This window comes from Triturus cristatus, chromosome 9, assembly GCF_964204655.1.
Source record: "Triturus cristatus chromosome 9, aTriCri1.1, whole genome shotgun sequence".
NCBI lineage: Eukaryota > Metazoa > Chordata > Amphibia > Caudata > Salamandridae > Triturus > Triturus cristatus.
Window position 1 is genome coordinate 238,217,362 of NC_140592.1, and position 24,120 is coordinate 238,241,481.

A 24,120-nucleotide genomic window follows, 5' to 3' on the forward strand; every position below is an offset into this window, starting at 1 on the left:
TAAGAACAAAGTATGAAACAGGTGAGCGCCAGGATACACCTCCACATCCTCAGCCAGACTAACAGCAACTCCCAGAACCCGAATGTCACAGAGACTATGACATTCCATGCACGCACACACACTCACCTTAGGAACACTCGAAACCACGAGACACACGACACTAAAGTAGGACACAACAGAGCAATACACAGTTTTCCGTGAGCTGTCAGTTATAATTTTCTTCAATGCGTCTCTGATTTTCTGCTCTAAACTTCCATATCAGCTAACCTTGGGTTGCTCTACTTCTTATCTGTTTTTTTAAGAGACTTTTTTTTTGTTATTGGCTTGCAGCCACAATGCCGAGCATTTTAAAATGTTTTTGGTGTAATGTTTCAAAAAGTACCTCTAAGATATTGCTAGATATTTGAGCCAGAAGGTTCATTGTTGGATACAAATGTTACGTACAAAGTTGGAACACTCCCTACCCTGTACACTGTGTATGACTTCACAGATATTTGAGAAATAACAACATCAATGATTTGACATGTAAGATCACACATATCATCATCAATTCCATCAAGGTATCTACGAAGGATACTGATGCTGTGATATCAGTCAGCATTGTGATGTTTACAATGACATCTAGAAATGTATTTTTTCAAATGGGGTGTTAAACTAAAGCCTGCAGTTTCAAATCTGTTTATGTCAAGGAAACCTTCTTTTTCTATAGGAGTATGTATTAAACACACCTAGGTTGCTTGCAGGTACAGTTCTCACAAACACATATATGTTTCATTTCGTGAAGATCATACCTATCTGGGAGTTCTCTACAGGCTGCATAGACTGATTATATTGAACAAGTGACATTTAAAGAATACATGCATAACTCATAGTATGCTCATCTCTTTGTGGATTGAATGAGGATTAATAATAGAATCATAACTGGGATTCAGTGTAGAGGCTTTTTTAAAGCTGAGCATTGTTAACAAGCCAGCAGATTAAATTAGAATACACAACTGATGATGTGTCTGATGTAGTTAAGTAGCTTATGGAATTTATGCAGGTGGAGTTTTCAAATAAGTCTTTGGTAGGTCATTAAGAGAATCTCTGGGAGTCTGACAAATAATGGGGCAGATTTACTATAACTAGCGCATCCCTGCCTATTAGCAGGGATGCGCCAGTTATTTTGTGTGATGTTAACAAACCCTTGCGCCACCATGGATGCACCATATTTATAATACGGCGCACAGTGGCGCAAGGATAGACAGATGCGTCACGCATCTGTCGGTGTAAAGGTGACACAGTGCTGGAGTTGTGTTGCATTTTAGTCTTACCGTGGTTCATTAACTAGTCCACAAATGTGCAAGCTCAAGGTGTGTTTGTTATGCTAGGGGTGTCCTCTGAGCACAACGAACCTTTGTGAAATGTAGAATAGCTCACGTTAGGGAGTATTTCTATTTTAAATCCAATTTTGGATTGGTTTAACTGCAAATGATCAATCATCATATTAAGTGAAGTACCTTTCTGTGAATTGTGTGCATGGCAATTAACATTTAATACGGCATGTACATACTGGTAACTGTACATTATTTGACCCTATAAATAGTTTGAGGATCATTTATCAGATGACTAATTTTAATGGCTTAAGTTTTTTAATGTATCTTTAGGATGTACTTTTCAAGTACTTTAATTCTTTCTTGAACCATGCCAACGTTAGGGGTAATTTGTAAATTATGTAATTGCCTTCAGAGTAATTTGGGAAAGTGTATCTTGTACAAATGAGAAGGATAGAAAAGAAGTGAAAATGCTGAATTTTAATTGAGCCAAGAAAGACAACGAGGGAGTACAAGTAAAACATTTTAGGAGAGGAACATGCAGGCGGATCAAGTGACTGCATGTTGTTTGCTGTCACCTGTGCACCCCCTTCAGCACTCAGTCATTTAATTTATTGTGGTAAATGTGAATTAATATGAATGTGACTGTTTCCTATAAATATTTTCAGAAAATGATTCTCTGAAGTATTTTCTATAAAGAAATTTGAGACATGGGGCCTCATTTAGAGTTTTGTGGATGTGGACAACAGTACACATATTACATGGCAGACGGAGCAGATTCGCCAAACTCTAAATAAAGTCCTTAGTTGGGAGACCTGTAACATTCTGTCTACTTCATGTGTGTCAATCTGTAGAGTCCAACAAATATACTATGAAGGAAACAAAATGTGTGTCTGCAATTGAGGGGGGACGCAGTGTGAGCTAATGACTTAGACCAGTGATAAAATTCTCCTTCCCTATATTAAAAAAAATACACTGCTACAGCAAAATAATATTTAATTGGTAAAATTCCCATTACATTTGTTTATATCATGATGTCTTTTTGGACTTAGGAGTGCAGCCATGAGTGGCTAGGCACCGTCCCATTCTTTCCATCACAACTTGCTTGTAATTGTAATTGTATTTCACCCGGACGAAATAAATATGAGAAAAGAATTGTTGAAACTGAAGTTCAAATATTATTGGGATTAGAAATCAGAAACATACTGAATATCATTTCTTTTGGTTGAACACAAATTAACATCACTACTCTCACCTTTCCAGATGATGCTGCACATTAGGGGCCATATTATCAAGGAACAGCGATAACATTATCGCTGCTTTAGAGGCAGGAAACTGCCACTTAAGCGTTGATAATGGGCTTGATAATATGCTCTTGTGAATTCCCATAGAAGCCCTGGTTCTGGTGTGAACCTGGGCTTCTATGGGAATTCTCAAAGACATATTATCAAGCCCATTATCGCCACTTTAGCAGCAGTTTCCTGACGCTAAAGCGGCGATACTGTTATCACCGTTCCTTGATAATATGGGCCTAGGTCTGTTATGGTAGCCTGCAGATTCGTGATGCATTGCTACTATATTCAACCATGTATAGACATTATCAACAAGGAGCATTGTTGATATCTTCAGTCATGCATACAATACGTTTTCTGAGAGAGGCTTTGCAATAGGTTGGTTCTCACTTTGTACAGACAAGTACAATAACATAGAACCCTTGTAACCCTCTGTTTTAATCAATTATTTTGCTGTGAATATCCAAAGGCGTTGTTTTACCTTAGAATTTGAATATTAAATGGCCGTTGTCTACTGCAAATGAATAACTTTAATATTTGGAGTATTAATCTTGGTAATGCAATCAAATACTCCTTAAATCAAATGTCTAAAGTACTAGTGCAGCACATACATTTGGAATTAAAATGTTTAAGTATGTCTGGTATAATTCACACTATAAACCTTTGGAAATAACATTTCTTAAAGGCACACCGGCCATTGAATGATGCAGATGTGAGAATATAATTAATCATCTGTTGAGTTAACGACTTCGCATATGTACCCAGATTATTGAAGTCTTAGTGCACATATTCGATTGGCTTCTTTAAAGATCACAGAGATCATATTCAATGGGCAAAGATTCTATGATATTTAACCCATACTGCATTCAGTTTCAGTCATGAAGTTCAAAAAAATATTTCCACATTTTGATGAATGCTATTTTTTCTCTCTCAGTCAAAACAATAAATACTTCCAGGGAGAAAAACATGAGGTGTCTGTCAGCCAATTTTTATTCTTCAATTCTGAGGAGTATTTCCAGGTCAAAAGTATTCATTTCTTTAACCTTTAACAAACAGTTAATACTTTTTGGACTTTTTCTAGATTTGTAACTTTATCAACTCAATATGAAAAACAAAATCTTTGATGGTCGATATTTCTGGTTTTCTTCACCTTCTTATTAGAGTTTTGTAAATGATCACACTCGGAATGCTCATCCGCATTAGTTTTACGCTGACACATAATTTATTATGCCACCAATGATCACTTTGTGTGATAGAGTATTGTTTATTTATCTCTTGTGGCATGTTGGTAATGGGAATAATCTGCTCTTACATTTTGAATTGTTCTTTGAGTAGTAGAAAGAGTCAATAACCAAGAAAGTTAAATCATTCCAAAAGTACTTTTTCCCAGTCAGCTTTATTCTTCATCAGACAGCTTAAATTCTATTTTAAAATTAGTTTGAAAATTTTGGCTGTGGAACATATAGCAACTGTGGATTTAATAGGTGATCCTAAATGTTTATAAGAAATATTTTTTAATTATTGGTTGCAAAGTTTCAGGATAAATACATTATTTAACTTTATTTGCCCGCTTGTTTTTCACTATAGTAGTACAGGATTTACACAAACTGGTGACATGAAGAGCAACTGCAGATTCATACCAAACTCTCCAGTTGTTTTCTGTTGTGCAGTCTGAATGATCCCTGCCAGGCGTCTCAATCAATATTTGCTACTGAGTCGAAATGAAGGCTCATGTTGTCTGAAGGTATTTGATGTATAATAGTATTGCCAGCCTCTGGAAAGCCCATTAAAATGCTTTTTTTTCAGGGAATCCATTCCCACCTGATAGGTGAATTTTTCCAGAGCATTTGACACACATTCTGTTTGCCTTCTAAGAAGTTACAATAATGAGCAGTGTCAGCATCTATTAATGTCACAGGCTTTATCTGTGATAGCTTTCCTTCTACTTTGAGACAGGTAAGCGGTGAAAGTGGTCAGAGTTATCTGAAATACGTGGTTAGGAATAGATATCTTGATGTACCACATATCTCACGGTGGCTGTCACAGTTCAGTGGAGCAGGTCTTCGTGTGGGCTACTGTCACATGAAGAGGGGTTATTGGATGCCATCTATTTGCTGTGATGTTGTCAATGTGAAATTAAAGAAGAAATGGATAGACCTTCTGCTATTATGGTAGCTACTGTACTATATGCTAGGGGTGGACGGAATTTGCGTAGTTGTGCTATGCAAAGCTCTGCAAAACGGTAAAAAATCTTCGCAAGCACGCAAAAGTTCTGCGAACACGTGGAATTGCTTGTTCCGCCCGTTCGCGATGCTTTTTTCCTGTTTGCGAACGCTGTTTGCGTGCTCGGGGAGAAATATCTCGTGAACATGCATTTTAAAAGTGCGAAAAAGCAAAAAATTCTGCGAAACGGCGGAATGCGGAATTTTTGGTAATTCCGCGTTCCTGCGGAAGGGGAATTACCCAAATTCCGCGAGCGGAACGGAATTTACTGCCCACGCCTAGTATATGCTGCTTCTATACTACGTTGTGTAATGTCAATCTTTGGAACCGGATTGTGATTAGCTGATACTCTTCAGCACCAGCATTCCTCTGAGAATGACGAGAAGGTTGTGGGTTGGAGAGATGTACTCTCCTTGGTAATCAAGGATGACAAATATATTTTTGATCTCATTTACTGGAATACCTTGGAAGACATACACTTTCTCTACTTTAGAAACTGGTTACAGAATTGTACGTGCATGTGTCTAAGAAAATTTTTTTTTTTTTATTTTTTTCGAAGAAATGGGTATAATTTTTGCAAAATTACTCGCATTCTGTGAAATACTTTTCACCAGTTTTTCGAGTAACATTAATCCACAAGTCTATACTGTTCATAAAATAGTAACATGCATTCCCTGAATATTTTAGGGCAACATTACCACTGCTCCCAGTGATCTCGATGGGGCCAGTTACGGAAGTCAAAAGCCCCACCAAGATTACAAGTTGTAGCGTTTCGCCCAATGATCTGGGCTGCTCTGCAGAAAACAGCCAAAATATCTAGATGTGACATGAAGGAATGGTACAGAAACCCGAGTACCTGCATCCTATTCAATATCTTGGAAGAGAGAGTATTTATGAATATCCCATTCCCCCAGAGTTCTAGATCCCCCCGATATCTGCAGTTCCGTGAGAGAAAATATAATAGCAGCCCAAATTCCACGAGCTCCGAATACCATTCTACATGGCTTTCACTTACTGGCTGGTCAGACAAAGGTTTACCAATGGAAAACCAGAGGGACCTGATGGGATGGGATGGATGAACATTACAGACAGGTGCAAGGGCTGTTCCTGATGTGAACATTTTTGTTAAGTGTGTAACTAGAGACCCTCGCTATCACAGCCAGCTAATAATGGAGCTCCACTAGTGATTGAAACATTAGCATATGTGTTCTGCACTTTCTGTGGCAAGGAGAGGGAGAACTACAGAAGTCCCTCACTATAGCTATAGCTGACAATAAATGGATAGATGAATATCATGCACAGTAGCAAATTCGAAAATGAGTGTTGGTGATACGAAAAAGTTAAAGACAAATCTCAAATAGAGGTGGTGAAAAAGGGGATAGGAAACTCAATGGTGTAAAGATATTCCTGATACAAATTGCCTAACTCTAGCAGTGTTATTGCATGTAGAGGCTATATATGTGATATTATAGATGGATAAATGGGGAGGTTTTTCACCGAGGGGTTCAGAGTAACATCAAATGGACAACGACAGCAAAGCTCAGTGGTCTATGATGTCACTCGGAACCCCGAAGAGAAAATCATCCTGTAGGGACCAATAAACTGGATCTCCAATAAGGCAGTACAGTTCCCTAAGATACTGCTAATAATTCCGATTTAGAAACAGAATTAGAGATTAATTTTAAAAAGTTGGAATGAGGCTAAAGTGCAAATCTTAGCATTAAATTGGTTCCCTTGTTAGGTGTGTAGAGTCGGGCATGGTAACCCCTCGATTCCAGATTCTGGTTTGTGCAAGACTCTTAATACAGATTTGTGGAGAAATGCCCTTCTGAGGGTGGTTTAAGCTTCTGGTTCAGGTCAGAAAACACAACCTGCTTGGGAAAGTCCTCTTATTATGGAGGAATGATACTATTGTTGTCAGGTTTCTAAATATGTCTTCCTAGCACTTCCTCCTTTCATAAATATTCAACATTATTTGATATTTAAGCTTCAGATCAGCATTGATTCAAGGTCCATACCAGACACTGAATTTGGAATATTTATTTATTTGATTTGATTATTTAGTTGATTGTTAAAAATAGCAACATGTCATCTAATCTTTGCAAAATTCCAGATGGTAACCCATTAGCAGATCGTAGGCCCGCATAGAAGTATGAAAGTAAATGATTCATGGAGGCTCGTTGTTGGTTCGTAAAGAGATGGACATGTTGAACGCCAATAATGCGTTCTTCTTGTTTCCTCCTTTTGAATCTGGCTGATTGAGATCCTCACCCTGTTTGACCTGTGGTTCCTGCTCTGGGTGATGTGTGGTGCAGTTGTTGGGGGGTACTTGGAGTTTTTGCCTCAACTGTACTCAGTTGCTTGTCCAAGATATTTCACAATGTTGGTATTATTCATCCAAATTCTGATGACATGTTCTACATTTCATAAAAAATCTCATTGTCTTTCTTCATACGTGAAAGTGCAAACGTAACACTCCTCATGATTATCTGTACATCAATTTTGTTTTCTGAGGATCTGAGGCACACACTCATCTCTTGATAAAGGAATCATATATTAATTTGTATGTTTTTGTATATTATTTTACTCACCACGGCATTGCAAATCTTTGGTATAGCACAGATCCATATAATGGATATTCTGGGAGAAATGTGATATCATATTGCTTTAAACATAGGTGGGTGTCAGGTCGCAGACTGTGTTGGTTGCAAGGGGCACATGGAGCCTGGGAGACATGAACTGACCAGCTGTTCACTGGACACCACTTCCTGTTGGGGGGATGGGTTACAGGAAGGAAAGGGGAAAATATCATACACATTGATAGAGCAGCACAGGGAAGGAGTCAGTGGAGACAAGTTCCTCAAAAGTAGAACCATTGTAATATTCAGAGAACAAATGAACACAAGAGTAGAAAGGGGCGACACCTATGTCAGCGTGTTCTATCCTCCACAGCCAGGGTACAAGTGTGCTACTCATCCCTGAGTCATCGACTGTATTTAAATGGTATTGAAGCTTTCAAAGACATTTTATATAAATTGTTCATATCAGGCATTATAGTATGCGCAACACAACTAAATATTGCTAATATCATACTCTTTCACAGAGTTTCCATTTATGTGTACATTAATGAGGCGCCCTGAACAACTTTATGTCGCCTCCAACTTTTAATTCCCTCTGTCTCCTCTTCTCCCTACCCCTTCATAGGGGCTTATATTTCAACACCACCTCATCCTCACACTTCGCTAGTATGGCTGGCATTTTTTAGCATGTTCTCTCTTTAAACATCGACTTGGACTTGGCCGCGAGGGCCGGCTTTAGCACTGGTGATGCCCAGTGCGACAATGCTTTATGGCGCCCCCCCAATGACCACCTCCACCACGGATTCCCTCCCCACCACCCTTTAACAGTCTCCATAACCACTCTCTCTCAAATGTATTTAAATAATTTTATAGTGTCACTCATAAAAGTGAAGGGTGTCAGAGCACTTTACATAACACACATTACACATAGACTATCAATCATAGGTGTGTAAATCAGTGTAAAGGAAATGTTACATATGACAGAGGACAACAGGGGGTGGATTCACATATTATCCTTACAGGTAGGCAGTATAGTTGAAGAGAACTTGGTCTGGGGAAGAACAAACTCTGAATTTAAAATGTAACACAATGGATTGGGGCTCTCTTTAATAACAAGGACTGATTTGTACCCAAATGAACCCTTTTTTGCAACATTACAATAATGAAAGTCTGGGGAAAAAATCCATACGCTCTAATCTATACCTTTAAGTCTGCCAGCAGTTCTTTGACAGTTAATAGCTCACTGTAAACTGCAACTAACAAAAGGAAGTATCTGACAAAAACAGTAACCCTCTGACCTGTTTACATTACATTCACTTTGTGATCTGCAGGGTACATGTTCTCTGCAGCAGGTATATTAACCCTCTGTGCTACCTTTCCATGAATCAAAACTTCCATGAGTCAAAACTTCTACTAGACAAAACTCTGATCTCGCCAGGAAGGACATTAATCAACGGAGTTTTCTTGACATTTTAATTGATGACTGAAAATTGCTGGAGGCCAGGAATGTGGCAGCAGGTGCTTTTAAGCCCAATATAAACTAGCAAACACGCTCCCCCATGCTAAGTCAGCACCCGGTGCTGTGGCACCGGTCGCACCCCCCTAGAGTCGGCCCTGTTAGCCGCCCTTGCAACCACTTACTCTGACTGTAAAGGGCATTCAACAATCCTACCTGGATCCCCATCCTGTCTCTTGAACCTCTTATGTAGCACATAACGCCTTTCTATTTATTGAAAGAGAAGAAATGAATTCTGCTGAACACTATTACACTTCTTTTATCCTGTACTGATTTCACATTGTCTTCTGGTACTGCTAACAAAATGTTGACCATCTGCTTTCTGCCTATGCCTTCTGTTCTGATTCCCTCCATCCCTCATAAATCAGCCACTGAATATTAACTCTGATACCTATTTATGCCATCATCACATTTTTCCTCAAACTATTCATGTCACTTTCATCTCTGCAACATTCACAAACTATGTTCTTTGCCATCCGTCAGCATAAAAAACTCCTCATCCGTAGATTTGAGCTATCACACTTTCATTCTTTCTTTTACCATTCTAAATTTACTTCTGCTTCAACAGTCTCTTACAAAAATCCCCCACTTCTTAAAGGTCTGATGAAGTTCAAATTTATTTTCTAGCTTTAGACAATCCATAGTGTATGAGAACAGTGTAGAAGGGAAGACATGAAAGCAGTGCTTAATTTGTAAAATAAGAAGTGCCGGGGCTCCAACCACTACACCTTGCACCACCGATTGCCTGTCATCACTGCCAATGACGGTACCAATTAACTGCTAACCAGCTCTTTTACCTTCCAATGCGACAGTTCAGGTTATTCCTGGTCCCCAGAGCTAAAGAAATGGCTGGGGAGGCAGGAAGTCGTATTTTTTAATGTATTTTGTGTTCATAAACGAACGATGTTCTGCTCATCTCTAAATTAGATGAGCAGCGCCACCATGTGGCAGAGTGTCATAAGTGTGGTGATGAATTAAGTGCCGGTGCTGAGCACCGGAAACTAATTAAGTGCCGGAGCTGAGCACCGGAAAGCACCGGCTCAAATTAAGCACAGCATGAAAGCAAATATATGGAAAAAAGGTGTATTCTTATAAATGCATATCAAATTGTGCATGCATTTATGAAAGAAAAGATTACAAAAGCTATCATAACTATGTCAAATGCTCCTTTCTGCATTAATTTCTCGGTGGACAAATCAAAGTCTAGTTCAATTAGAATTAACTTTTCTGCTTAAGTTCAGCATTGAGTTCTTTTAATTAGATTAACTCCTTCAAAAACATTCGAGTTTCATCCAGTAAAAGTTGTCCACAGCAGGAGACAAAAATCTGGGAGACTTATTATTTTTTCCCCATAAATAGCAACCCTAGATCCCTCTAACTCAGAGGTTTGGGCTAATACATTTGTTGAATCAATCAGTTTAGCCTAAAACACCACAATCCGGTTAAGTGGTGGAATCAGTCATATCAGCCTATGTGTAGTGACAGAGGACAACGATACTTGGCAATCCGGGAAAGGTCGCTCCTATAAGAGGTGCCATATAAGGAACATGCCCCTTCAGATCCTCCTAGCAGGAGATGAGCATTACATCAGTTACACATGGATAGTCGTTGGTGACTTACTGGGTGACAGTATCCAGGGTGGGTATAACTCCCACCATTTCATGGCAAGGGCTGCAATGGAACGAAGAAGCTGCACATGGTGTCTCTTTGCATGTTACTGAAGGGTGGAATCAGGAACACATGTACCTGTCTCTCTCAGCCCCTCTTTCAGCAGTTCAGTAAGTGGACATGATAAGGTGCATGTTTCGAAACCTTAAAAATGCATGCAATTCAAATGAGTTGCATTAGGAACATGGTGGACAGTCTATTGTTTTACAAATGCACTTTCCCCATCAGATGTAAATATTTTTACAGTTCACATTTCCTTTTGCTCTACACATCCTGTGACATTTGCACACCTGAAGTGCAAAAAATGCAAGCAACGAATAGCAGAAAGAAAACAACGGACACCATTAAAAAATCCAATAAACTTGACTGTGGTTGTTTGCATCACTTGCATTAGATTAGCTGGCAGTGACAGCTGGCATAATGTAAGTTACAAGCCTTATTTAGGCATTTATCGACCAGTTACCAAAAGACTGAAAAGGCTAGGGAGGCAGAGCTGCAACATCCACCAGCTCAGCTACATCTTCTAAGAATCCTACTGTGTCACAGTTTTTTTTTTGCTGCTCCTTCTGATAAGGCGCAGTAGTTTCTGAAATAAAGGTGGCCAGTGTGTCTTGCAGTGTCCAAATACAAATCTACAATGCACAGATTTGTTTTGCAGAACGAAAACTAAACGTCCATGATGTGTTGCGAGCTTTCACCCTGATCGTTTCCTTTTTCCTGTCCATCACCGCTGTGCTCATAAAGTGATGCAGATTGAAAAAAAAAAGCGACAGAGTTCTAAGGCCCGCCCTTTTAGGATGGGCCTTCCTGCTCCACCTTAGTAAAGGTTAATGTGCTGGGGTTGGTGGATTTGACAAAGAACCTGTCTGTGTCTACTCCATAGGAGTGACAGAGCTTCCTTCTGCTCTAAGTGATCTTGTGAAAATGACAGGTTGACAGATGGGGGTCTCAGCCAATGTTTCACTCATTAACGCCACCCTCTAGATTGTGCCCCATATGTGTCGTGTACTCTGGATTAACATACACTGTGTCCAATTAAATCCATTTTAAGCACATACATTGCATGGGTTCGCACTTTGTGAACCATGCAAAATATATGCATGCATACATAACCATATTTCCTGAAGTAAGTCACACTGGACAAAGCAGTGTTCATTAGCGCCCGTATCTGATAGCGGTCCACCAGTCAGCACAAAGCGCAATTGTGAGTACGTAGAACTTGCCACGCGCACTCTCAAACTATTGTTTTGGAAATGGCATGGATTTTTTTTAATTAACATGCAAGAGCACAACGTATGTGAATGTATATTATATAAACAGTAGAGACACGCAGGGCAACCATGTATTTAGTATCATATAGTGCTGCCCTTTATTGGTGCACAATATTGTCCTACTACACCCTCAATGAAAAATATCTTCACACACTCATAGGGAGTACCTTCCTCTTGATATATATCTAGAGGTTCTATATTTCAAAATACTAGACTCTTTTTTAGTATCTTGAGTGTGTCATAATGATTATATCTGCCCATGCAAATATTATGTTTTTTTTATATTTGAAATAGTGGTGTAACGCAAAATGATGTGTTCATCTCAAAAAGGCGTCGAGGAGCCCCTGAGAATCCTGTATTTTGTAGATTTATAAGGTATTATGCCGAATGGGCCTCCCTGAAGGGTGCCCCCTTTCCTGTGCCACAGTGCCTACAAGGGCCTGCATTAGGCCCCCTTTTGAATTGTCTTCAGGACAAAGAATTTTCAATTTGGTCAAATCACACAATGGAATTAGGTCTTTCCTAGTGTTTATACTTTGTTGTATAAAATCAGTGCTTAATTTAAGCCGGTGGTTGCCAGGGCGGGACCATTCTTATTTCGCCGCATCAGACATTTCCCAAGGCCAACAGAGGGAAAAACAAACAACACGAAAAGACGAGGAAAAGAAACACAGACAATCCATAATCAAAGGAGAAGGCAGACACCTTTACAAGTGAGATAAAGTGTCAGGGAGTGACTGGCAGTGAATTAAAGAGGCCTGAGGTGGATTCGGGACTGTGCACCCTTGCTATTGGTTCTCTGACATTTTATAGCGCCAGACGCGGGTTTCTGAGCAGCGCTTTGAGCGCCAGCACCTAGGGGCAGATTTACACTAACTGTTGCATCCCTGCATATCAGCAGGGATGCGCCAGTTATTTTGCGTCACAGCAGACACCTCTTGCGCCACCATGGATGTGCCGCATTTACAATGCGGCGCACCATGGCGCAAGAATAGACAGATGCGTGACGCATCTGATGTCGTAAAGGTGACGCCGTGCTGGAGTTGTTTCGCAAGCGCGCGCAGCTCCAGCACTGCTCGGGGGCGCCCTATACTAGCTGGGCTGCGTCACTCCTTACGCCTGCTACAAGCAGGCGCAAGGTTTTGACGCAGCGGGGTCAGAAAAGAGACTGAGTGAAATCTTGTAGATTTCACTCGGCCACTTTTCCGATGTGTTCCTATGCCGGAAACACCCCCCCTCTGCGCCAGAGCGCCCACATGAAACCTGACGCAGGTTTCATGTGGCTGCAGGGCTTTACAACGTGACGCATCTCCCTAGATGCGTCACGTTGTAAATACCCTGCAGCATGGAGCTGGCTTTGTGCACGGCGGCGCAAAAGTGGCGTACGGGGCTTGTAAATCTGCCCCCTATTATTTTAGTAATAACGCACTGTATGAAATGGATTTCACCAACTTCCTCACACAGTTGTTATGGTTCTAATTTATCTACAGTCAGAGATGTCTCCGGGACCTGGCAATCCCCCCTACACAAAGTGAAAAGACTTGTGACTTTTATATAGGCAACTTTAATGCCAAACCTTAACAATGGCCAGTGTGATGTACAGCTCAGACTTTTCTTTTAATGTCTCGCCCTTGAGGGAAGCCGCAGAGTAATGTTAAGAAACCTTTCAATATAATGCAGGCAATCTTCACTCATTTAGGATTCATACAACACGCTTACACGTTTGATGATACACCTCCAGGCAATACATCCATTGAAACCAATTTCATGCCAACTTATGGGAAAACAGAGTACAGAGATGCGAGGAAGCAGGCTTGGTGCAATGCCAAAGATTCAACGGGAGCAGATTCGATTAAAAATGAATGCTTTTGAAAAACTGTAACAATTGTGACACTGATATTTTTAGCCAAGTATTTGCATATTTCATGATAATGTCTTCCTGTAACATTGCATTATTCTTTGTTAATTTTTCAAGTAAATCATTGATAAGAACGCAAGGTGAAATATTCCAAAATGCTTGGATAGTCTTAATGGCATAATGTTTTGAACGCTCTGGGAGTCAGATTGTCCCTCACTAGGTTTTTGTTCTTGATCAGTGATCAAATTTCCCCAAATGCATTTTCTGATACAAGTATCCGTTTGACAACAAAAGAGACAAGCATTTGCAATGCAATAGGTCTCGCAATTGCAAGTGTTTAAGCTATTGGCATTGTTAATGACAATGCCTTTTATTTATGTTACAAAAAAAAATACATAAATAAAAGGCATTGTCATTTACAATGCTAATAGCTCAAACTCTCGCAAATGTGAGACCTAGTGCATTGCAAATGCATGTTACTAATTAGGATGATTAGCCATAGTCTAACAAGCCTATCACAGAGGAACTGAATCACGAACAAAAATAAGTTCCAAGCCGCACGCCATATGAAATAAAGCTGTGCTGCGAGCCACAAATAAGAAAAACAAGCATTTGCAATGAAATAGGTCTCGCATTATTAAAGTTTGAGCTATTGGCATTGCTAAATAATGCAACACCAATAGCTCAAACTTTAATAATGCGAGACCTATTGCATTGCAAATGCTTGTTTTACATATGATAGGTGTAGCACAGTGCGTATACGTCCCTAAGTTCAGCGCGCCTGAGGCCCTGCTATGCCAAACTTTATATGTGTTTAGTTTTGGGAAAGGACATGCTGTGAGGGCACCCATGCCGGCGGTGACTCCTCCTCCTGCTTCCGGTCTGAAGGAGCCCCGCGAGGGACCTGACACCCTCTGCAGGTCGCACACACTTGTCGTCATCGAGGGCTGAGGGGCTGCGGTTGCCGAGGCGCGTGCCGGTGTTTATTGGGAATGTTTTCTGGTTGAGGGTTTGCGGAAGAGCGGCCTCGAGTGCCACAGCCCTGACTCACGGAGGCCCCGGCCGTGCTCTGGGATCCGGCCGCTTTCAATCAAGTGAGGAAGTAGAAGTTAGCGCCAAAGTCTCCTTGTTTTAAAGTTAATCAGCTAAAGTTAATTAGCTACGTGCGCCTCTTCGCTAAATTGGGGAGAAGAAAGTATAGTGCTGTAATGTGAACTGGGTGTTCTCCAGCTGCCACCTCCTGCATTATCAGGGGGGGCGTGGGGCTTTCCAAGGAGACGTGAGAGCGCTCTCTGTGAAGCACCAGAACAAACACTGCTTTGTGTAATGTTTTCACTGTCTGCCTTGTAGATTAGTGACACTATATCAGCTGTCCTCACTTGTGCAGAGCTGGCAACTTGCCCCGTGACGTAACGGTAGAACACCCAAAATATAAATTAATTTCGTATTGTAACTGACATGTAACCACGTAATTATTAGCCACGCATTTTTTCTATTTGAGCAAAAAAGAGTATTGGAGCCGCAAAGCCACAAGTACAGCGATCGCGAAACTGAAAGCAATCTCTTTTGGAAACAGAGAAAGCCGGGAGTGGTGCGTGCGTGTGCGCCACAATGAGCCATATGGTTTCAATTATCGCGCCCGTGTCTGGGCACGATAATTGAAACCATATGGCAGCAATGCGCGTATTAGACACCAATAGGCCATGGGCGGAGCAATGCGCCCGCCTTTGGCCTATTGCGTGCTATCTTAAAAACAAACACGCAGGCAAAAGCCAATAGTAGGACACATAACTAAAAACACACGCACGAGCATGTACAATTCCAGGGTCCGTTTCGGAACCCAGGACAAAAGGACTCTTGCTGCACGAGCAGTGCTGCGCACTGCATCGCTGGGTGCGAGACCTAAAAAGGGGGGTGGACGTCACACTAATAATGGGCTCAAAGTAACTAAGTATGTTACAAGCAAAAATGATTATTAAATATAAATAAACAAATACATTATATGTATTCACAACTCTTCCACTTGCGTATTTAGTTTAACCATGTTCTGACCTGCTCCCTGTGGAGGATCACAGATCCTTGCTCGCCCTCCTCCCCCTCCCCCCATGGCCGGGCTGCGATCCTGAAGGTGATGAAGGCGAGTCTTAGGCAGCTGCCAGAGCACGGACTGCAACTTGAGGTGTAGTGCCGTGTGTGCTGCAGAGGCAGGGGGACAGTTTAACGAAGGCTGAGAGCAGCCTGAATATGAAAAATAAAAACGCAATCACCTAGAAGCTGACACAGCGCCCGGTAAAAAACAAGCATTTACAATGCTAATAGCATTTGTTAAAGTTGGAGCTATTGGCATTGAAAATGGCAATGCTTTTTACTTTTGCTTTTTTATTTGCAGTATAGTAATTATATTTACATAGTGCTATTGCCATTGGAATGACCTTGCGGCGCTGGAGAACGAGTTAATGGGAAATAAAAAAGAGAGAGCCTCTGATGAAGGGAGGTACAGGGTAACGAGGAGAGCGGGGGGACAGGAGGACAAGGAGAGGGGAGGGACAGACCGTGAGGTACCGGTGGGGGGATGCCATTAGGAGAGATGAAAGGCTTAGTTGAAAGGAGGAGTCCGTAATGAAGCAGAGACTCTGGTGAAAGGAGGGACAGGATGACGTGGGGAGAGATAGCCCGTGAAGTTTCGGAGGGGAGTGCCATTAGAAGACAGTGAAAGGCTGAGGTGAAAGGAGGAGCCCACTAAGAAGCCCCGAGTTTATGGTGAAAGGAGGGACAGTGTAACAAGGTGAAAGGAGGGACAGTGTGACAAGGTGAGCGGAGAGACTGCCATGAAGTACTGGTGGGAGAGCCGTAAAAAGAGACAGAATGGATGAGATGAAGGAGAGACTTAAAGGCTGGGATGAAAAGAGGGACTGGCTGAAAAACAGAGAGCCTCTGGTAAAAGGAGGGGCAGAATGACACGGAGAGCGGAGAGACAGCCAATGGGGAGTGCCATTAGGAGAGATGAAAAGCTGAGGTGAAAGGAGGAGTCCGGTATGAAGCAGAGACTCTGGTGAGGGAAGGGGCAGGATGAAAAGGTAGAGTCCAGAGGGGAGTGCGCAATGAGAGACTGAACGATTGTGATGAAATAAGTGACTGGGTGAAAAAAAGAAAGCCTCCGGTGAAAGGAGGGACAGAATGACGAGTGGAGAGATAGCCCGTGAAGTACTGGATGGGAGTGCCACTAGATCACAGTGAAAGGCTGAGGTGAAGGGAGGAATCCACTAAGAAGCTGAGAGCCTCTGGTGAAAGGAGGAATAATGTGAAAATGTGAAAGGAGGGACTTTGTAACAAGGTGAAAGGAAGGACAGTGTGACAAGGAGAGCGTAGAGACAGTAATGAAGTAGTGGTAATGTTTTCACGTATGTTATTTTGTTTACAGTGGAGGTTTTTTATTGCAAATTAGAGTTAAAGCTATTGAGGCTGTAAATCAAGCGATCAGGAGACAGCGGGAAGGAAAGTGGTTCAGCGTGGAGGAGGGGTGGGGAGATGAGATGCTGGGACAGGAGAGCAAGTTGGGTTAACAGTGAACAGCGGGAGGGGGGTGATCTGGGTACAGGAGAACAACGAGCTGTTGGCCCGGAACTTTCAGAAAAGCAAATCAATTGGGTTGCCAGTGTGAAATAAAGAAATGCCAATTTATAGTGAAAGTGACTCTGTTCTTAGACAATGAAAGGCACGCTTAAAGTCAAAGCGTCGCCATTTAGAAAATAAATAAAGATGCAAGGCGGTGCTGATTGCTCGCTGCCACACATCCCTGTCCATTTTTCCATGTGTGTACTTACTTCAATGTCTGAGTCAAAACACATCAGTGGGTATATGAGCCTTTTGGATCTGACAACAAAAGGTAACAAGACAAGCCCGGCGGAGCGTGGCGCTCGCGCTTGGCGGGGGCGGGGGAGCGCATTCCAGGCGGGGGAGCGGACCCTTTGAAGTGCGATGCCAAACGGATTGCATGGCGGCACGAGGTGAGTGATTGTGCGCGTGCTCGCCATGCAATCCGCTTTTCGGAGCACTTTTAAATGCCCCTTACTATAGTCTCGCTTTGCGATCGCTTATGCGATAGCAAGGCGAGACCTAATAAATAAATAACGAAGCCACACGCAGGGCATGGATGAGGAAGGCAGGGTAATGCAACATGGAAGAAGACTCCGCAGATGTCTTTAATTAACAGCGTCTGCTTCACAAACCATGAAGCGCCACATCCCCCAGCGCTTTTCTCCTTTTTGGCCTTGTTCAAGCCGACGGAACAAAGGAAACCCCATCAAATCAAACTTTTTGGGGGCAGGAGGAAAAGTGGCAATTCCTGTTGACAAGGTGCCAGCTTTGGAAGGCTGAGGGTTCGGGGTTCCCAACACGTCAGCGCCCCCTCCTCGCCACCTCAGGACTGGTCTCCCTCCCGCCATACCAGGCCGGGCACCGAGGGTGGCAACCCTGCTGCTGCCTAGGTAGACGGAGATTCTGTGGTCTTTGCTGAGTATACGCGCTCATTCTTTTTTTGTAAAACGTTCCCAGATTGAGAGCCCACTGCCCCAACAGCGCCGAACATTTGGGAAAGCAGCTTCTAGGAGCTGGGCAAGTAAGGCACTGTGTTGGTAAATACTAGAGTGATGTGGGCGTTCTTGGATTGTGCAGTGGGTGGTTATCAGAAAGGCTCTTGGAGACAAAGGACGACAAGAATATGTTACAAGGTGGGGGGGATTTGGAATAAATACAACGACAATGTCAGTGCGAAAAACAGAAATAATGCAAAGAAAATAGCAGAGTAAATACATAATCCATTATTTCTAAGGGTGGGCGTAGTTCGCGAAGTAGCACTTCGCGAAGCTACGCAAAGTGAAGTTCGCACTACGCGAGCTACGCGTAGCACTTCGCGAACTGCGAAGTAACATGTTCGCACTGTGCAAGGTGTTGTTTTCAATGATTGCACAGTGCGGACAAGCAACCGGCACTGTGCAATCATTGAAAATGGCATCTTGCACAGTGCGAGCTGTAGTTTTCTGCTGCTCGAGTAGATTTTTACTCGAGCTGCAGCTTTCTCAACGCGAACTGGTAGTTTCTCATCGCGAGCGGTCGCGAGCATACGCGACCCCTCGCAATGAGAAACCTGACCTTCTCGCGTTGGGAATCTCGCCGGGAGGTTTATTTTCCATGCTCGCGATCGCGAACAAGGAAAAAGTCTCGCCAGGATGTCATTTTGCTTGCTCGCGGTCGCCAACTTGACGTTGAGGACCGCGAGCAAGCAAAAAATGACCGCAGCACTACGCAACACTACGCTACGCGTGTTCGCACTGTGCTACGTGCAGTTCGCGTAGTGCGAAGTAGCGCGAACTTCGCAAACTACGCGAGCGTAGCGTAGTGCTTCGCCCAGGCCTAATTATTTCACAAAACTGATTTGTGATTTAAACCCTTGGCTTGTGTTATCTGCAGGGGGCTGCGTAATTAAACTTAAGGGAACGTTTTTGAGACATTACATTAAAGGAAATTCAAAATGATCAAATGCAGACAGTAGCAAAGTGCCTCAAAGAACGAATCAAGCACTAAACTGTTGGTCTCTGGGTAACCACATCGCACTCCAAAACTAGGGCAAAAGGTGCTCGAGGACCTAACCCTTCCTTCCCCAGTGAAGAGTGTTATTAAACACTCTTTATTGATTGGTTTAAAAAAACATTTACAATTTAAAACATGACTGAATCGAACGATAAAAATGACAATAATAAATGTTAAAAACTGTGAATTTTAAATTACTAAACATTAGGGGGACCATTATGGGCTAATAATGTTCTACTGGAAGACATCGCTCTGGCTTTCTGGTGTTGTAGTCTCCAATTTGATTGTTGAGTCTATTAACTCGGCCGCCATGCTAAGATGAGGAGCGTTTGGTTGTGGTTATGGCTTCCAGTAGTTTTGATGCTTTGTGGACGAATTTCGTAAGCCCAATGTTTAACCTGATGTTGTCAGGGTTAAGAGCAGCAATTATTGCTTGGCGGCAAGCTCAAACTCCCAACATGATACATTGGCCTCGCAGCAATGACCGTCTGGCCATGAGCAATGCAGGGCATGCACAGACGATGTGTTCCATTGTTTCAGAGTGATAGCCACACAACCTGCATTCAGTACTGCTACCATTCAGGAAGGTTCTTCAGAAAGGGCCAGTCACTCATCCTCAGGGCTAAAAACTTATGTTTCCAATAAAGTGCGTATGTGCTTGATAGGTAGAGCGGCTGAACACCCACTTTAAAATTGGCGATTACAGCCCAAGCGTGTTTCCTCTTTGACAGTATTGCCCTGTCCGAGTGAAAGGACCACAATCTGACAGTTTTTTTAATGGCGGTCTTTAACACCGGGTGGGAGGGGTTTATTTCCCAGAGGACTTTTACTCCTAATAACTGTGAACGGCGATCAAGGAGTTGCCGATGCCTATGGCTGGTCTGATTTTTCTGTATTTCCTGCCATAGTCGGGCCTCCAAGGAACTCTCCCGGGCACGGCGCAATCTATGACATAGTTTATTAAATGAGCCTGCCACCACTCCATGGTGATCTTGCAGTCCCAGTTCAAGTCTCACTTGGGCTGGCAAGGCAGATCTTGACAACTGAAAGGCTCTTTTAAAGATTTTAGTTATTAGTTTGTTTATTAATATACTAGTGATCTCGTGCCCACACATCAAGGAGTTAATTATCTTAGCCTTCATCACTTTCAGCATGGGAGTTAGGCTGGGACCCAGTAGCTGTTTTGCTAATTTTGCAGCGGCCGCTTCTAGCGACAAGGCTTTGGTTTTCAATGCTTCTTTGTGCTTGGTAAATGTACCGCTTGTATCGCGAAAGATGTCGAAGTATTTATAACTGGGAGTTGATTCTAGCTTCGTGTCGTTGAAATGCCACCTTTCTATTGACCTTTTTTGCTTCCCAAAAGATATTGTTTTGGTTTTTGACAGGTTTAGTTCTAGGCGATTTCTTGTCGTGTAGTGTAGCAGTTCATCCTGTAGCCTCTGGAGACCCACTTTTGTGTGGCTTAACAACACCAAGTCATCTGCATTAACCAAATTGCTGGTGCGTGTCCCTTCTAGTTGAGGAGGATTGGGTTTCCTAGAAGGGTAAACACAAATAACGTCACTGGGACCTGGGTATATAGCAGTACATTTGAAGAATGGTCCCAGTGTACAGATTGGTGTGCATAAAAGGACGTAAGAATTATATACAGTTAGACACAAAATCTTAGTATTCTTGATGAACAGTTACCTACCACTCTCCAGGGGTCGAAACGTTGACATCTACCACGTTAACCAGTTTGATCAACAGCGATTCATCACTGTCATTTTGTTTATAACTATGGCTATCTAAACGTCTGGATCTAATGTGATCTACCCGGCTCTTGTATGAGCCCCTCTCTGCGAAATAACTGATTTTGAGAATTGTACACTGTTCCACTCACCTCCTTATCCTCACTTCATTCACTACAACCTCACCCCTCCCTCCCGGGGCACTGCTTTAAAAATTGTGTTAACAAATGCTATAATATACCGGTTGTTCAGTGTGATTAAACAACACTGTTCATCAAGAATACTACGATTTTGTGTCTAACTGTATATCATTCTTAGGTCCTTTTAAGTGCTGAACTGCATTACCACATATTCGACCAATGTCGAAAGTTTGTTTCCAGCAGGAATTGACTGGGATGCAAAGTGTGGGGGGACTCTTGGGGGGCCGGTCCTGTGGCATCAGCAAGATTGCAGTAGAGATTGGTATTAAAATCGCCTGAAATGATGCTGGGAGTGCTGCCATACTTGCCAAATAAGTCACAGATGGAGTTGATCAAGCAGTCCATTTTGAGTTTTTTCTTGGTGGTGCAGGGAGAGATATAGACGTTGAGGATGAGCAGCTGAGGATCCGTAAGTGAGCTTCCCAGAATAATTCCAGAGTGCCAATCCTCCTCAAATGTAATCTGTTTAATGCGTTTGGATAGTTTTGTTGATACATAGATCGAGAGACCGCTACTTGGTCTGCCAAATTTGGACTGCCTGGTGGCGGGTATCATAAACTCCAGGAAGCCCACTATTGGGATGCTTTCTCCTGCCCATGTTTCCTGTAAAAGGAGAATGTTGTATTCATTTAAAAAGTCCAGGGTGGCGACAGATTGTTTTTCCTGCCCAAATCCATTGATGTTCCAGGAGCATATTGTTAGGCCGTAATTAGTGGTGGTTCAATCTGTCAAGTTTCTGGATAGGGCCCCTGGCAACCATAACCAATCTGCTCCGTCGAAGTTTCGCTGATCGGTTGTGGGCTCTGGGATTACTGTTGGTGAGCTGCTTCTTGCGGACCTCAGTACTGAAAAGGGAGCTAAGGAGGAGCTGGGAGTACGGGCCTGGTTGTTTTTCCAGTATTGAAGGGTAGCGAGAAGCGTTTGGTATTATGGTTGTTATACCCCAGGATTTAAATTGGTCAGTTTTCGACAGGACCATGTCCCGGGTTACCGGGGTTACCAGTGTTACTTGCGTAGCTTCACCCGTGTAGATCCAGTAGTTGGAATGAATTCAATAGCGATTATGTCTCTCGATTGTAGGTGACTTAGGACTGGTAATGATTTGAAAAGTTTTAGTATATTCCCTCCATTGAGGATGTCATGAGGGCCTCTGGAGGTATATTCTGGAATGAGCAGCAGTTTGGTACTTTGGGTCTTGCATGGGAGCTCACAGGACTCATTGGACATTACCGGCTGTGTTTGCTTTGATTTTTCTTCAATGGACTTTTTTGATGTAGGTATGTTGAACGATGGAGGGGCAATTTCCTATGATGGGTGATTGGGGATGGGGAAATGGGACTTTTGCTTGTGGCCACCAACTTGCAACAGCTTACTAAATTCGTGAGGTTCTTATGACCAGGTTCTGTACCTATACTCTGTGTACGCAATTTGTTGTCCTCAACGATAAGAAGACGAGAGGAACTAGCTTCTTGGACTGACTTCTGAAACGTTGCAGGGCTCTGTTGCCCTGCTTCCAGTGCTGGGCACTTAGTTGGTGGTTGTTTAAAGCCGGGTTTTGCTTGCGTTGATGGCTGCAGGGGGTGCCCCAGAGCTTGAGGTAGCCCTGACTGTTGGCTGGTCTGATGTGGAGATTCTGTCTGTGGGGGCAACTGATTTGATGTTAATTGCGGACTCGACTGTTCTCCTTTCAACAGTAATGTTGCAGGGGCATTTCCTGGAAGCTCTGAGTCACTCATTGGAGGGTTACTCATATTTGAGGTTGTAGTTTCAATTTTTTGTTTGTTCCGGTTTTTTCGTTGTCTTTTCTTTTCCCTTTTCGACAGCCGATGCGAGTTATAATTTATGGATGGTTCAATAGGGAATGATTTGCTGTCTGCTATCATGGGGTGCGAGGAAGGGGATCAGATTTGGACTTTCGGGTGAGATGAACCCTGTGCCGGGCTCAGAGCCTGAAGTGAGGGGTCTGATGACTCGGATGCCGAGGGCTTTTTTGATAAGAGCGTTAAGCGCCTCCAATTTTTGGACGATCCCAGTGGTATACACCGCTAGTGTATTTAGTAGGTGCACCTGCAGGTCCATGTTGTCTGAGTGGTATGTTAGTGCTGCTGACTTTGTTTGAAAGGTTTGTAATAATTGAGACCATAGGTTGTTGAGGTTGGCCGATGGAGAACTGTTCTGCACTACAGACTTATTATGTTCAGTGGTAAAGAATGATAAGTCTAAAGAGTTGTGGATTATATTGTTGTTTGACCCTTCTAGGATGACCGTTGGATCAGCTTGGTCCCCTTGATCCACCTTGGCTAGAAAACCTTCCGACTCTAGCTGGTCTGGATTACTGAAGAAGGCTTGCGGATTGGCCATGACCTGTGGGAGTAAGACGTTAGGACTCTTTTGTTGCTTGTCAGGTTTAGATTCGGTTGAAGAATTAAATACAGATGGAGAAAACGGGCTTAGGTTTAAAAATGGTTGAAAAGTTGACAGGTGAACGTCTTTAGGGGTTATTACATTGGGAGAAACTTGTTCTAGTTGAGCTGACGTCCAGGGCTTCAAAGGCGCCTTTGCATAGATATTCTGTTGTTAATAAAGCACTGGGTTGTGTCGAGTTATCGAGCCCTCCGGCGACCCAGTGGATCAGTGGCTGAACCGTGGTGTGGCAATAACTCGGTGACTGCGGGGGGGGGGGGGGGGGGGGTACCTGCGGTGAGGGTACCTTCTGTTTGTCCGAGGTGCTGGTTATTTTCTTCCGTGCTATCGCCGGTACGGAAGTCCTAAAATAGTCCCTTAATGAAGCCTTGATTTTTGTAGTTTTTGATAGTTCTTTAGAGCCGAATTTTGGCTCCTCAGCGATTGGAGGGGCATGTACTGGCCCTGGGTCGGGGGC